Below are 13,734 nucleotides of genomic sequence, written 5' to 3'. Positions count from 1 at the left end.
TTGAGGCTTTTCCCCACTTTCTCCTCTATCAGTTTCAGTGTCTCTGGTTTTATGTGGAGGCCTTTGATCCACTTAGACCTGAGCTTTGTACAAGGAGATAAGAATGNNTCAATTCTCATTCTTCTACATGATAACCACCAGTTGTGCCAGCACCATTTGTTGAAAATGCTGTCTTTTTTCCAAGATGTTAACCAAGACAGAGGAGAGGAATGTGAGGACGCTATAAAGCCTCAGTGATCTCCTCCACTGGTTCACTTCTTCCAGCAAAGTTTCACCTTCTAAAGAGTCTATAACTTTATCAAGTAGCATCAACATAGGGACTAAGAGTCCAAACACATGAGCCTGTGGGGGACATTTCTCATTCCATCACCATAGCTTTCTTCCTGCAGGCTCGAGGTTTGGTGTCTTATGTTTAAGCATTTAGTCATTTGGGTTGGCTTTTGTACATGGTGAGTTACAGGGCTTTGTTCTATTTTTCTGTCTAAAGTCACATAGCTCTCTATCATCCACCTAAGAGATTGCCTTTTTTTTCTTATGTATTGTACTGGCTAGTTTTGTGTCAACTTGACACAGCTGGAGTTACCACAGAGAAAGGAGCTTCAGTTGGGGGAAATGCCTCCATGAGATCCAGCTGTCAGGCATTTTCTCAATTAGTGATTAAGGGGGGAGGTCCCCTTGTGGGTGGTGCCATCTCTAGGCTGGTAGTCTTGGGTTCTATAAGAGAGCAGGCTGAGCAAGTCAGGGGAAGGAAGCCAGTAAGTAACATCCCTCCATGGCTTCTGCATCAGCTCCTGCTTCCTGACCTGCTTGAGTTCCAGTCCTGACTTCCTTCAGTGATGAACAGCAATGTATAAATGTAAGCTGAATAAACCCTTTCCTTCCCAACTTGCTTCTTGGTTATGATGTTTGTGCAGGAATAGAAACCCTGACTAAGACATATATATTCTTGGTGCCTTTGTTGCAGATTGCTGCACTCAACTGCATTTATTTCTGGGTTCTTCATTCTGTTCTCTGGCCTGTGTGTCTGTGTGTTTGTGCTAGTGCCATGCTGTTTGGTTAGCACAGCTTTGTAGAATATTTTAAACTCAGTTAATATACTGCCTCCAGGTTTGCCCTTGTTGTTTAGGTTTGCTTTCATGATTTGGAGTCTTTTGTGCATAGATGTAAATTTTTTAATTGCCTTTCTGCTTCTGTGAAGAATGTTAATTGACACTGTACTTTATGAATGATTTAAATCTAATATTCAAAGTGGGCCTCTCATCATCTACCCATTAGTCATAGTCATTTGCAATTTAGATGTTTCTTCAGCCACTAAATAGGGAACACCATGCATTAGTAAGCTATTGCTGCTATAGCAAGGCACCCAAGCCCAGAAACATAGAACACAGCTGGGCAGCCTGATCATTCGGGCTCATCTTAGGCCTTGGAGGCATCTGTGGAGCACTGCGGGATTGAAGGGAGGGAGGTCAGCAAATCCTGGCTAGTCTGGGATGGCTTTGGATAGGGTGACTCCTTTCTGTTCCATGTCACTTGCTGTCGTCATTTCATCTATAACAAGGCACCGAGAACATGCTTTTAGAAAGGATGGTCTCTTCAGTAAATGACACAGGGAAAACATGCGTCTACACGCATAGGAACAGAGGTAGATGTCTGAGTCTTATGTGTACAAAGGTCAATGCAAACCAAACACTTGGATGTAATCCCCTGAGCCAGGAAAAGAAAGCACAAGATAATTTCTTCAAAGCCACTGGTATGATAAAATATATTTTTGAATGTGACCCCAAAGGCACAGATGTTCAAAGGAATAATACACAAATGGCTAGCCCACTCTTGGTCAGTGTGGTATTTTGAATAGGAACAGTCCCATAGGATGATGTATTTGGATGGTTGGTCGTTAGGGAGTCATGGCTACTTGATAGGAATTGAGGGGTGTCATCTTGTTGGAGTAGGTTGTGGACTTGTTGGAGGAAGTATGTCACTAGGGTCAGCTTTGAGGTTTCAAATGCTCAAGCCAGGCCCAGTGTGTCTGTTTGCCTGGTGCCAGTGAATCCAGATGCAGAACTCTCAGCTCCTTCTCCAGCATCATGTCTGCATACACACTACCATGCTTCCCACTATGACAGTAATGACAAAATCTCTAATCTCTACACCAGGCCCAATTACATGTTTTCCTTTGTAAGAGCTGCCGTGGTCATGGTGTCTCTTCACAGCAATAGAACAGTGGCTAAGACAGTCAGGGACCCTCTTGAAACCTCAGCTTGGATCTGATAGCAGTACTCTTATACAAATGTTTAACTACATCAAGTGTCTAAGACTGCCCAGATCCAAGAAACAAAGAAACAGATTCCATCCTTAGCATCAGGAACTGAGCGACAACCCTGCAGAGTGCTGCATGGAAAGCCATAACAAAGCTGGGGCAGCCTGTGACTTGGAATAGAGAGTCACATTCACAGTGGGGCAGGGGAGGAAGAGGGAGCAAGGGTCTGCAAGCATCATTTGTACTTGCAACAGAAGATGCTGGGGATGAGTATGTACCCAGGCCCACATATGGCCTATAATCAGAACTATTTCTCTGGTTACAAAACCTACTGTCAGCAGCAGCGAGTGGGTAGAAATGCTCTCCTGGGAGTTTCCCATACTAAGAGAGTCTAACAGCCACCTATGTGACTGTGACTGTGGCTTCTTAGCAGCCCTGGAACCAGGTGCTTCTGGCTCATTTACAGGCAAGGACTCTATGCTCCTTCAAAGTGAAACATCTTAAGGTCACCATCGCTACCAGAGAGTAGGCCAGGCTCTAGACCCCATGGCATCGTCCTTTTAGTTTTTTTCCCTGTCACAGGCCAGATTCCCATTGACAGGGTGTTTGTGTGAACAGTGACTCACTCTGTCATGGTGCACATCAATCAATTCTGGTTTTGTGGGGCCATTGTTGTGTATTGCAGTTCTGAGGGTCAAAAGTCTACAATGGCCTCTACCAGGGTAAATGAAAATGCCAGGACGGTTACTTCCTCCTGGAAGATGTGGGCCATGGTCCATTCCCTTCCCTTTCCTGCTTCTAGAGGCTGCCTGCATCCCTTGGATCTTAGCCTCTTCGAACCCAGAAGAGGCTAGTGGAGCCTTTAAATCCCCTCACTTTGATGCAGAGTCCTGTTTTATCCTTGGGCTCCTCCCAGACTCCCCCACCTAGCCTCTCACCACCAGTTTGCTGGAACAGCAGCCTCAGTTTTGTTTGTAACTTATGCCTCATTTTCTTAGTTAGGGTTTCTTTTGCTGTGAAGAGACACCATGACCATGTCAACTCTCATAAAGGGAAACATTTACTTGGAGATGGCTTATAGCATCAGAGGTTTAGTCCATGATCATCACAGTGAGAAGCCTGGTAGCAGGAAGGCAGACATGGTACTGGAGAAGGAGCTGAGAGTTCCACATCTTGATCCACAGGTAATGGGGGACTGTAAGCCAAACAGGGCATAGCATAAGAGACCTCAAAGCGCATCCCAACCGTGATACACTTCCTCCAACAAAGCCACCTTCCTGCAATAAGGCTACACCTCCTAATAGGGCCAACACTTATGAATGCTTGGCCAAGCATTCAAAATATGAGTCTGTGGGAGCTATTCTTATTTTAATCACCACAGTCCACTCCCTGCCCCCATAGTCTCGTTGCCATAACATAATGCAGAAATGCATTCAGTCTAGCTTCAAAAGTCCCCTCAGTCTATAAGAATCTCAAACTTGTTTTAAAAGTCCAAAATTCAAAGTCTCTTCTCAGAGTCATGCAGTCTCTTAATTATAATTACCCTATAAAATCGGAATTAAAAAAAATCAGATGCCATACTTTCAACATATAATGGCACAGGATATACAATTACCGTTCCAAAAGGGAAGAAAGAGAACACCGTGAGGAAATACTAGACCAAAACAAGACAGAAAACCAGCTGGGCAAGCCCTAAACTCTGCATCTCTAAGTCTGATGTCAAAGTGTTCTTCAGATCTCCAACTTCTCTCAGCTTTGTTGACCACAGCAGGCTTTTCTCTTTTGAGCTGGTTCCACCTCCTGTAAGTAGTGCTCCTTGGCAGGTGTCCCACAGTTCTGGCATCTCCAACATCCTGATGTCTTCAAGGCAATCCAGGCTTTGCCTTCATAGCTTCACACAATGGCTTTTCTAAGTCTCTGTGAAGGGACACCCCTGCTCTACACATCTGGCCTCAGCGGCTTTCCTTAGCCTCAGAGAGAGAGAGAGAGAGAGATATTTCATAAGCCCTGTCTTTTATCCTTGACTCAAAAGCCATAACCATGTGGCCAAGGCTTCTGTTGCTTGCTGGGACTGGAACATGGGATCCCTGTTCAACTCCAACTTCACCAGCTTTCTGTTTTTGATGGTTTCCTTCACTGCCTAATATTGGATGTTCTGGATCTCACTCTGTGGACCAGACTGGCCTCAAACTCAGAGATCCATCAGCCTCTGCATCCTGAGTGCAGGGATCAAAGGTATGTGCCCCAACACTTGGCTCTAAGCTTTTCTTTAATTTTTGTCCCACAAGTTGGAAGCTTAGCTGGGTGGGGTCTTGCCCTGAGACCACCACTCCTTTCATTCCATTTACCATAGGCTTTTCTTTAATCTGTTTATCTCCTTGAACACAGGACTTAGCTCCATTCTGTTTCCTGGTGTTCCCTTTCTCCCCAAACTGTACATTTTGTATTTTTCTCACTCAGCTTGACCCCCTGCATTATAAATTTGCATAAGGGGGAACACTAATAACTACACAACAGAGTCCATACTAGGCTGTTTTGAGATTTCCTCTGCCAAAAGAATTAATCTAAAAACCCTTCACTTTAGCCTCAGTCAGACTTTTAGGCTACATTCTTATCCTAAATATCAGAATAACAATTTCTAGGCCATATATTAAAATTCTTCTCTAAAACTTCTTGATCTTGGCCCCCACAGTTCAAATCACCCTCACGCTCCTACTAGTATGGTCCATTAAGCCATATATATATATATATATATATATATATATATATATATTCCAATTTTTATTAGGTATTTACTTCATTTACATTTTAAATGCTATTCCCAAAGTCCCCTATCCCCCACCCCGCCCCTGCTCCCCTACCCACCCACTCCCCCTTCTTGGCCCTGGCCTTCCCCTGTACTAGGGCTTATAAAGTTTGCAAGACCAAGGGGCCTCTCTTCCCAATGATGGCTGACTAGACCATCTTCTGCTACATATGCAGCTAGAGACTCGAGCTCTGGGGGTGCTGGTTAGTTCATATTGTTGCTCCACCTATAGGGTTGCAGCCCCTTTCAGCTCCTTGGGTACTTTCTCTAGCTCCTCTATTGGGGGCCCTGTGTTCCATCCGATAGCTGACTGTGAGCATCCACTTCTGTCTCCCACTTATATTTTTTAACTGCTTTTCTAATCCAAAGTATCGGAGTCCACATTCTTCCAAACAGAAGCATGGTTAGCCCTATCACAGGAATACTTGTTTCCTGGTACCAACTTCTGTCTTAGGGTTTCCATTGCTGTGAAGAGACACCATGACCATGGCAATGCTCATAAAGGAAAACATTTAATTGGGGCTTACAGTTTCAGAGGTTCAGTCCATTATCATCATGGCGGGAAGCATGGCAGCGTGCAGGCAGACCTGGTGCTGGAGAAGGAGCCAAGAGTTATCTTGATTCATAGGAGGCCTCAAAACCTGTCCCCCACAGTGACACACTTTCTCCAATAACACCACACCTCCTGCAATATGGCCACACCTCCTAATAGTCCCACTCCCTAGTCAAGAATATTCAAACTACCACACTCTTTTGTTTTTTTCCAATAATATTGCATCCTTCAAGTCCAAGATGCAGGATTTGGGTATTAGGCTAGGTGGGGCATTATTCTTGTCTACTCTAGAGAGAACGTTTCCTATTGGGGCACATTAATGAGTTAGGGTCTCTACTCTGTGAACTGGCATGTGAATGTGTATGCCTCTGTTTGTGTGGTACCTATATACTTTATATCTATGTATATGTGCATGCATATCTCAGTGTGTGTGTGTGTGTGTGTGTGTGTGTGTTTACAAGTAAGTGTGGAAAAAGGCTAGCCATGGAAAGCACTGAGACATAGTTATAGCTGGTGCTCAGAGGGAGTCAGATGAGGAACCTGGTTTCCCTTAGGGATAGAGATGCTGAGAGAGGCTTGCGATAGTCATTATGTGACTATGGCTTTAAAGGATGAATAGGATTTCTGAGTAAATCTGTGCAGGAGAATATTCTAGTCAAAGGGAAGTGCCAAGAAATCCAGAGTCTATAAGAGGGATGGATGAGTATGGTGTTGGAATAGTGTGTCATAACCATAACAGGTTGGCTCCTTCCACTCATGAACTCCCGGGTTTCCATCGAGGGCTACCCCAGAGAGAGTGGGTAGCTACTACCAGCTCTAGCAGACCCTGTGGTAGGAGTGACCAGATGACTAGATTCTGATATCAGAAATCTGGATATTTGTGTGAAATGTTAGGTTCTTAAAGCCTGTGTCTAACTCAGTTCATTAAAGGAATTTACAGACTAGGCCGAGTAGCAAGCAGTGGGCCTCCACTTGTCACCTCTGAAGTGATAGAAAAGGTTGAGTAGCTTGTCATGGTCATAATAGCTGAGAAGTAGCAAGGCCAGCAGTGTCAACAATCCCAGGTTCTTGACACCATGCTGAAGATGGCATGGCCAAAACAGACAGCAATAGAAGAGATCTCACCTGAGTGGGCAGAGCAGGCATTCTGGGAGTGTTGGTGCAGGGGACAGACCTCAGCTCACCTAAGGTACAGCATGGCCAGGGCACAGCTCACAGCTGCACAGGAGAATCAGCACTGGGTGGCGGCACCATGTCTACTGTTCCAATGCAGGCACTCAGGCACTCAGGCACTGCAGTTGCTCTCCTGAGAGAGAATCAAGGAACGAAAGAACAGAGGAAGTGAAAGAGAAGGAGAAGCAGAAAAACAAAGAAAAACTGAAATTGCTCCTTTTGTCAATGCTAGAACAGCCATTTGTCTCACAATGAGGAGATGGGCAATTATGACGGCCATTGATACAGGAGTTCGTTAGAAATACTGTCTGTTTTTCTCAAGAATGGACCGATAGGAGTTATTATCCCTTTATCTTTATCTTGATACAATAGGGATTTTATTCTATCTTGTACCCCAATTATGACTATAATGACTTAGGCTTCTGAAAGACTTATTTTTAAAAAATTCAAAACATCTCTTTAATTTGCATTTCCATTCTCTGGGGGGGGTGGTGGTGGAATAGTGGGCCATCCAATAATAAAATCAAAAACCCAGATTTCTGTAAGACAAGATTGCTGATTTCCATCTGGAGCGTGCTCTTCTAGCACTGATATCTTCTAGTAAAAGCGATGTGAGGTCTACAGGCAGGAAGACCATCATCTCTTGTTGAGCACTTACCCAAACCCTCTTGTTTGCCCAGCATCTGCCTGAGTCAGCATTTTCTTCCCCTGGACTATAAGGTTGCTTCTGTGTCTGCTGGGAGCTTGCTCTTGACCAGAGAGAGCGAGCAAGGAGGCAGACCTTGCTCTGTTGCTTTCTCTTGCTGCTCGTAGTTTGAGGATGAGGAAGGCATGGGGGCAGACAGACTCTTCGCTGGCCATAAGATTCTTCCCTCTCTGGCGTCTCTGTTCCATAGGAAACAGAGACCCAACAGAAAGTGAGAAGGCTCACCCTCAGGAAACCCCTTTGCTATAGCTAGCTCCCACCTCCCTAAATAATGTCACCAAGCATTCAAATGTTCGAGTGTGTGAGGATAATTCAGATTCAGACTGGAGGCACCTGCCCTTTCCTGACTGAGCTACCTCACAGCTTTAGGACCAGGAGAAGTTACTCCATACCACCATAGCTCCGTTTCCTTGTCTATCAAATGCACACCATCATATCTGCCTGACAGAGTTACTATGAGCATCGGATGGCCCGGCCCATGCAAAGCATGCAAGGAAATATGAGGTACAGAGAGCTGGCTCAGTGTCAATTTTGGGTGTTCATGCTACGGAGGCTCAGTCTTCCACTTAACGTTATGTAATCCCAGTAACAAGTTCTATTTTTAAACATCATGATGGAGTTAGATCGTTCCGCATCTTGTTTTTCTCCCTTGCTATCATTTTTCATGTTTACGCTCAGGCTGTGGCTCATTCCGCTGGGCCGCTCTGCAGCAACCCCTCTGATTAAGCCATGATTTATCGACTCACTTGCCTGCTGATGAGGGATGTGAGCATCCTCATTTGGGCTTCCTAATGTACATCAGAGGAGTCTCTGTGAGGCAAGTACCAAAGGACACCCACCGAGAAGTGGTGGGACAGCTGAGTCACTGAGTTTGCACATCTCAGAACTGACAAGCTACCAGAGAGTTACACCCCAGGGGGGTCATTGCATCAGCCCCTGCAAGTCTGGCTTGTGCTCGTCTGTCCATTCCTAGAGAACACCAGCTCTCACCAGGCCTCTCACTGTTTTTCCAGGATGACAAAATAGGATCCCACTATCTATATATATTAGAGTTTTAGAGTTTACGGGTCTCTTTTAAAATTATTATTATTTTACTTATTCACTGTACATCCCACTCACTGCCCCCCTTCCTGTCAACTCCTTCCACAATCTTTCCCCTTCCCTCCCCTTCTCCTCTGAGTAGGTGGGGGCACCACTGAGTATCCCTCAGCCCTGGTATTCTAAGTCTCTTTGAGGCTAACTAGGCACCTCTTCTCCCATTGAGGCCAGATAAAGCAGCCAGGCTTGAAGAACTTATCTCAAGTACAGGCAACAGGCTTTTAGGATAGCCTCTGTTCCAGTTGTTCAGAACCCACATGAAGACCAAGCTGCACATCTTCTATATATACAGGGAAAGTTCTAGGTTCAGTCTGTGCATGTTTTTTATTGGTGGTTCAGTCTCTGAGAGTCTCAAGGGTCCAAGTTAGTTGACTCTGTTGGTCTTCCTGTGGAGTTCTTATTCCCTTCAGGGCCTACAATCCTTCCTTCTATTCTTCTATAAGTGTCCCCAAGCTCCATCCACTGTTTGGCTGCGGGTGTCTACATCTGTCTGAGTCAGCTGCTGGGTAGAGCCTCTCAGAGGACAGCCATGCTAGGTTCCTGTCTGTAAGCACAACAGTGTCATTAATAGTGTCAGGGATTGGTGCTTCCCCATGGGATTGGGTCTCATGCTGGGTCAGTTATTGGTTGGCCATTCCCTCAGCCTGTTTCATCCCTCATGCCTGCATTTCTTGTAGACAGGATACATTTTGGGTTGAAGGTTTTGTGGGTGGGTTGGTGTCTCTATAGCTCCTCCAATGGGGTTCCTGCCTTGGCTACAGGAGGTGACCTCTTCAGGTTCCATATCCCCAATGCTGTGAGTCACAGCTAAGGTCACCCCCATTGATTCTTGGACACCTCCAAAACTCAAGAGATAGCACATGCTGTTGAGGATATGGAGCAAGGGGAGCACACCTCCATTGCTGGTGGGAATGCAAACTTGTACAACCACGTTGGAAATCAATTTGGCAGTTTCTCAGAAAACTTGGATTAGTTCTACTTCAAGAACAACCCAAAAGATGCTCCACCATCCCACAAGGACAATGTCTCAACTATGTTCATAACAACTTTATTCATAATAGCCAGAAACTGGGAACAACCTAAATGTCCCTCCACTGAAGAATGGATAAAGAAAATGTGGTACATATACGCAATGGAATACTGTTCAGCTATTAAAAACAAAGACATCATGAATTTTGCAGGCAATGGATGGAACTTGAAAGTATCGTCTTAAGTAAGGTAAGCCAGTCTCAAAAGGACAATGCGTGGCATGTACTCACTTATAAGTGGATATTAGCCATAAAATACAGGATACCCATGCTATACTCCGTGACTCAAAGAAGCTAAACAAGAAGGAAGGTACAAGCAAGGCTGTTTGAATCTCAGTTAGAATGAGGAGTAAAATAGTCATAAGAGGCAGATGGAGGGAGGCACCTAGGAAGGAGCAGGTATGGGGAGGGAAACGGGGCTGGTTCAGAATCAGGTGTGGGGAGGGACAAGAGAAATGGACAGATGGCCATGAGAATTAATAGAATTAATAGAAATCTGCAACTGACAGGGGTGGAGAGGTGGGGGGTCATCTCCAGGATGAGAAAGAGACCTGGGATAAGGGAAGCACCTAAAAATATGTTTTAAAAAAAGATTTAATTTTTTAAAAATACATGTATGTGTGGATATGCACACAAGAGTGTAGTGCATGTGGAGACCAGAAGAGGGCATTGGATGCCCTGGATCTAGAGTTATAGGCAGTTGTCAATGCCCCTCCTATAGGTGCTGGAAACCAAACTTGGGTCCTCTGCAAGATCATAGCTCTTAGCCAGTCTCGACCTCACCATGTGTTCTTTGTGCATCGTCTACTGTCTGTAAGACCAAGACTTTTGAAATACTTATCACCCACAGAGTTTTTCTCAAAGGCCAAGATCCTTTCAGCTTTTTGCCCATTTTATGCAATGGTCCAGGATATTAGGCAGTGTCAGCAACAGGAGATGCCTTAGCCACACTGCATTCCTTGGCCACAGTGCTTCTGAAGTTTGCACAGTAAGAATGCTTGATTTCACAGGTTTTCCACTTTGCCAAGGGGTCTATAGTACAGTAAGCACATACATAAAATTATAGAGGGCACATGTTTTCAGGAAGTCAACTTATTCATGTTAAACATTAAGCCAACAGAACATAGCAGCTACCAGAAGTTCTATCATGGCCCTAAGCTGCTGCGTCTTTTTGTCCAATATCATTCTCTTTGTGAGTTATCAGACTGTAGGTCTTTCATTATGCTCAGTGCGTGACTGTACATCATTACATGTTTAATGCTGATCTTGATGCACATTTGTGCAGTGACTTAGCTCTCATTGTCAGGCCGTGTCATGGTAGGTGGTAGATTGTAGCATGCGCCTTGCTCACTCATTGTGTACTGAGAATTCAGAGCAGTTTTGATTGGACTTCTCATGGCCATTGATGTTCAATTCCTTTCAGTCAGATTAATTGGTTTAGATATCTTGCTGTGACTTCCTGTTCAAGCCCCCCTGGTCAGCTTTTCTGCAAAGTGCAGCTCATTCCTGTCAGTACACACAGGGGCTCTCTCTGTACTTAGGTATGATCTATGCCATAGAGACCGTGGCTTTGTGACACCCACATCTTCTGTGACATATGGCACATTCCATTCTTCCACTGATGTCTCAGGGAGTGTCTCATCTTTTCCTTTCTGGTTGCTTTGCTTCCTCCAAGATTGTGAAGAAGCCCAGAGAATAAAAGCTTAAAGCTTAGCCCGTTCCTGGTCTTTCCCTATCTTCTCCATAGGCGGAGTTTAATTTACAATTGAGTGGAAATTCGTCTCCTGCCCTCAGCTGATTGCTTCTGAAATCATGGAGAAGATGGAGAGTTTGTTTAAAGCGTTGGCTTAGCTATTGTCACATCTGGTAAGATTTTCATAGCACCAGCTTTCCTCTAGAACATATGTTTTTGCCAGTCACCCAAGATCCTCAACCTCCTGGAATAGCAATTTGAAGTACCACATGTCATTTGGGTATGGAATGAAATACAGGTCTTCTGTCTTGCCACACCTGATAATAATTACTTAATGCTAGCCACCCCAATTCATACTTCCTCTACTGTCTAAAGTATGTCTTCCAATAGATTGCTGACTGAAATTACATTGTGCCTTAGATGTTGGACCTTTTAACACTCATTGCTTTTAGTCAGAGTTGTTTCTCTTTAAAAAAACTACTTTTGATGCTGGATCAGAGGTCAAAAGCACTGGCTTCTCTTTCAGAGGTCTTGGGCTTAGTTTCCAATGTGCACATGGTAGCTTTGGCTGTGTATGCCTCCAATCCCAGGGGATCCAGTACCTTCGTATGATCTCCCCAGGTACCAGGTGAACATGTGTTACACACATACGTATTCAGGCCAAACACTCATACACATAAAATAAATAAATCTGGTAATAATAGTTTCATGTCATTTACTTGTGAAAAATAACTCATTTTCTTGAGAACTGTTTCATGTGCTGTATTTTACTATTTTTAATCTGTTCCCCTGGGCTTCATATATCTTCAATAATATATTCAATATTCAATATATCCAGTAGGCTTATTTAAATTGAGTAACTTGCAGCGTGAAGTCTTCATCAGTGGCTGTCTTTTGGATTTAGTATTTGGCCAGATGTCTAGTAATGCTGGGCCACTCAGTGGTTCAGGCGATGGCAACATGTCCCCACTTCTTGTAACATCCTTCATCCACCCTCTATCTGGGTATTTCCCTATCTAGCACTAGCTGTTGCCATAATAGTCAGATGTTAACCAAAGAACCACAGAATGGTGCAACCAGAGCCTGCCTGTCCCTCCTGATGGATTTACTGATAGAGAGAACACTTTCCTCCTCTGTTTGGTTTCTTTAAGGTTAAACTCATTACAGTGTAGGAGATGAAGACTCCATTTTTTCCCTTCCCTCTTTGACTTTTGGAGAAGTTGGCCTCTTTGCAAATTCTGGAGTTCTTTTTTTTTTTTTTCAAGGTGTTCCATGTGGGAGAGGTTTATTATGCGGGAATGGGGGTCAGCGAAGTGGGTAGAAGGGTAGAGAAGAGCAGAGAGAGAGAGAGAGAGAGAGAGAGAGAGAGGAGGGGTTGGCTTCCTCTCTTATACACACCAGTAAGGGCAGGAACTGAGCCAAGTGGATTGTGGGATAGAAGGTCGTTGTCCTGGCAACGCAGGTCAAGGATCACATGGTTAGGCGGGGCTTGCAGTATTCTGGTGCTAACATTCCTCCCTTCTTGTTATTGTTATTATAAAAGAAGGGGAGAAAAAGAGAGGGGATACCGATGGTGAAGAGGGAATAGGGGCGTCGTGTCTCTTAAGCTACTTCCTGCTGTTTAGGGGCATAGTCAGGGTATATCTGGTCTTCACCATTTGAGTCTGTTTTGGTGATCATCTATGGGCAGAGGCTGATAGTCCTGTAACAGGAGCTGGTTAACAATTTGGTTAGAAATTTTTTGTACTTGTCTCTGAAGGTAGGTAGATATAAGATTGATAAAACAAGGAGCGAATAATAATGGCAGGAAAATGACCAAGAAAGGTGTTAAGAGTGGAAGGATCCACTTCCATATGGGGTTTTCAAAGGTACCAGAACCAGATGTCTCACAGTTGCTGAAGTCTCTTATGTCTGCCTGTAGCTCCTGGAGTTTATTTTTTACTATCCCGGATTGGTTGACGTAGAAGCAGCATTCTTCTTGTAGGAATAGGCAAAGGTCACCTTCTTTAGCTGTCAGGAGGTTTAGTCCTTGCCGGTTTTGAAGTACCATGGCTGCCAAAGAATCAATCTGCTTTTGGATAGTAAGCACGGTTTACACCAAAGGGAGGAACAGAGGTGAGGTACGGGGTCATAGCAGCACTGGAGTTAGGGCAGCTAACGAAGGGTGAGGTAAGGTTACTTGGTAGCATCACCAGAGAAGATGTAACTGACACTTGCAAACTAGTTCTGGGAGGTACGCATAGCCAGCAATCTTTAAAGCGCCTAGGTCTGGTAACATTAAGGAGCTGGTAGGCTGAAGTCAAGGTCTGAAGCAACAGGCGGAATGACAAGTTAGTATTATTCATCAGGGGTGAAGTCAGGGAAGTAAGAACCTTGGAGGAATGCTTGATTATCTCTCCTACCTTTTCTATGTCTAGAGG

The 13,734-nt window shown here is 44.5% G+C and overlaps 1 protein-coding gene across 4 annotated transcripts in view; it reads left to right on the top strand.

Annotated features, from left to right (window-relative positions):
• Stk32b (serine/threonine kinase 32B) overlaps window positions 1-13,734 on the top strand; it is a 242,841-nt gene that overhangs the window by 33,760 nt on the left and 195,347 nt on the right. Inside the window, exon 1 of one of the 4 annotated variants that reach the window (XM_029545412.1) lies at window positions 11,445-11,487. The exons of the other annotated variants lie outside the window; for them this stretch is intronic. The gene's annotated coding sequence lies outside the window, so the exon portion shown is untranslated. Of the gene's footprint in view, window positions 1-11,444; window positions 11,488-13,734 lie in introns of those variants that run through there. 4 annotated transcript variants of the gene reach the window in all.

Source organism: Mus pahari, chromosome 13 (genome assembly GCF_900095145.1).
Source record: "Mus pahari chromosome 13, PAHARI_EIJ_v1.1, whole genome shotgun sequence".
NCBI lineage: Eukaryota > Metazoa > Chordata > Mammalia > Rodentia > Muridae > Mus > Mus pahari.
The sequence above is the reverse complement of the archived record's forward strand: the minus strand, read 5'-3'. Positions and strand labels throughout refer to the sequence as shown.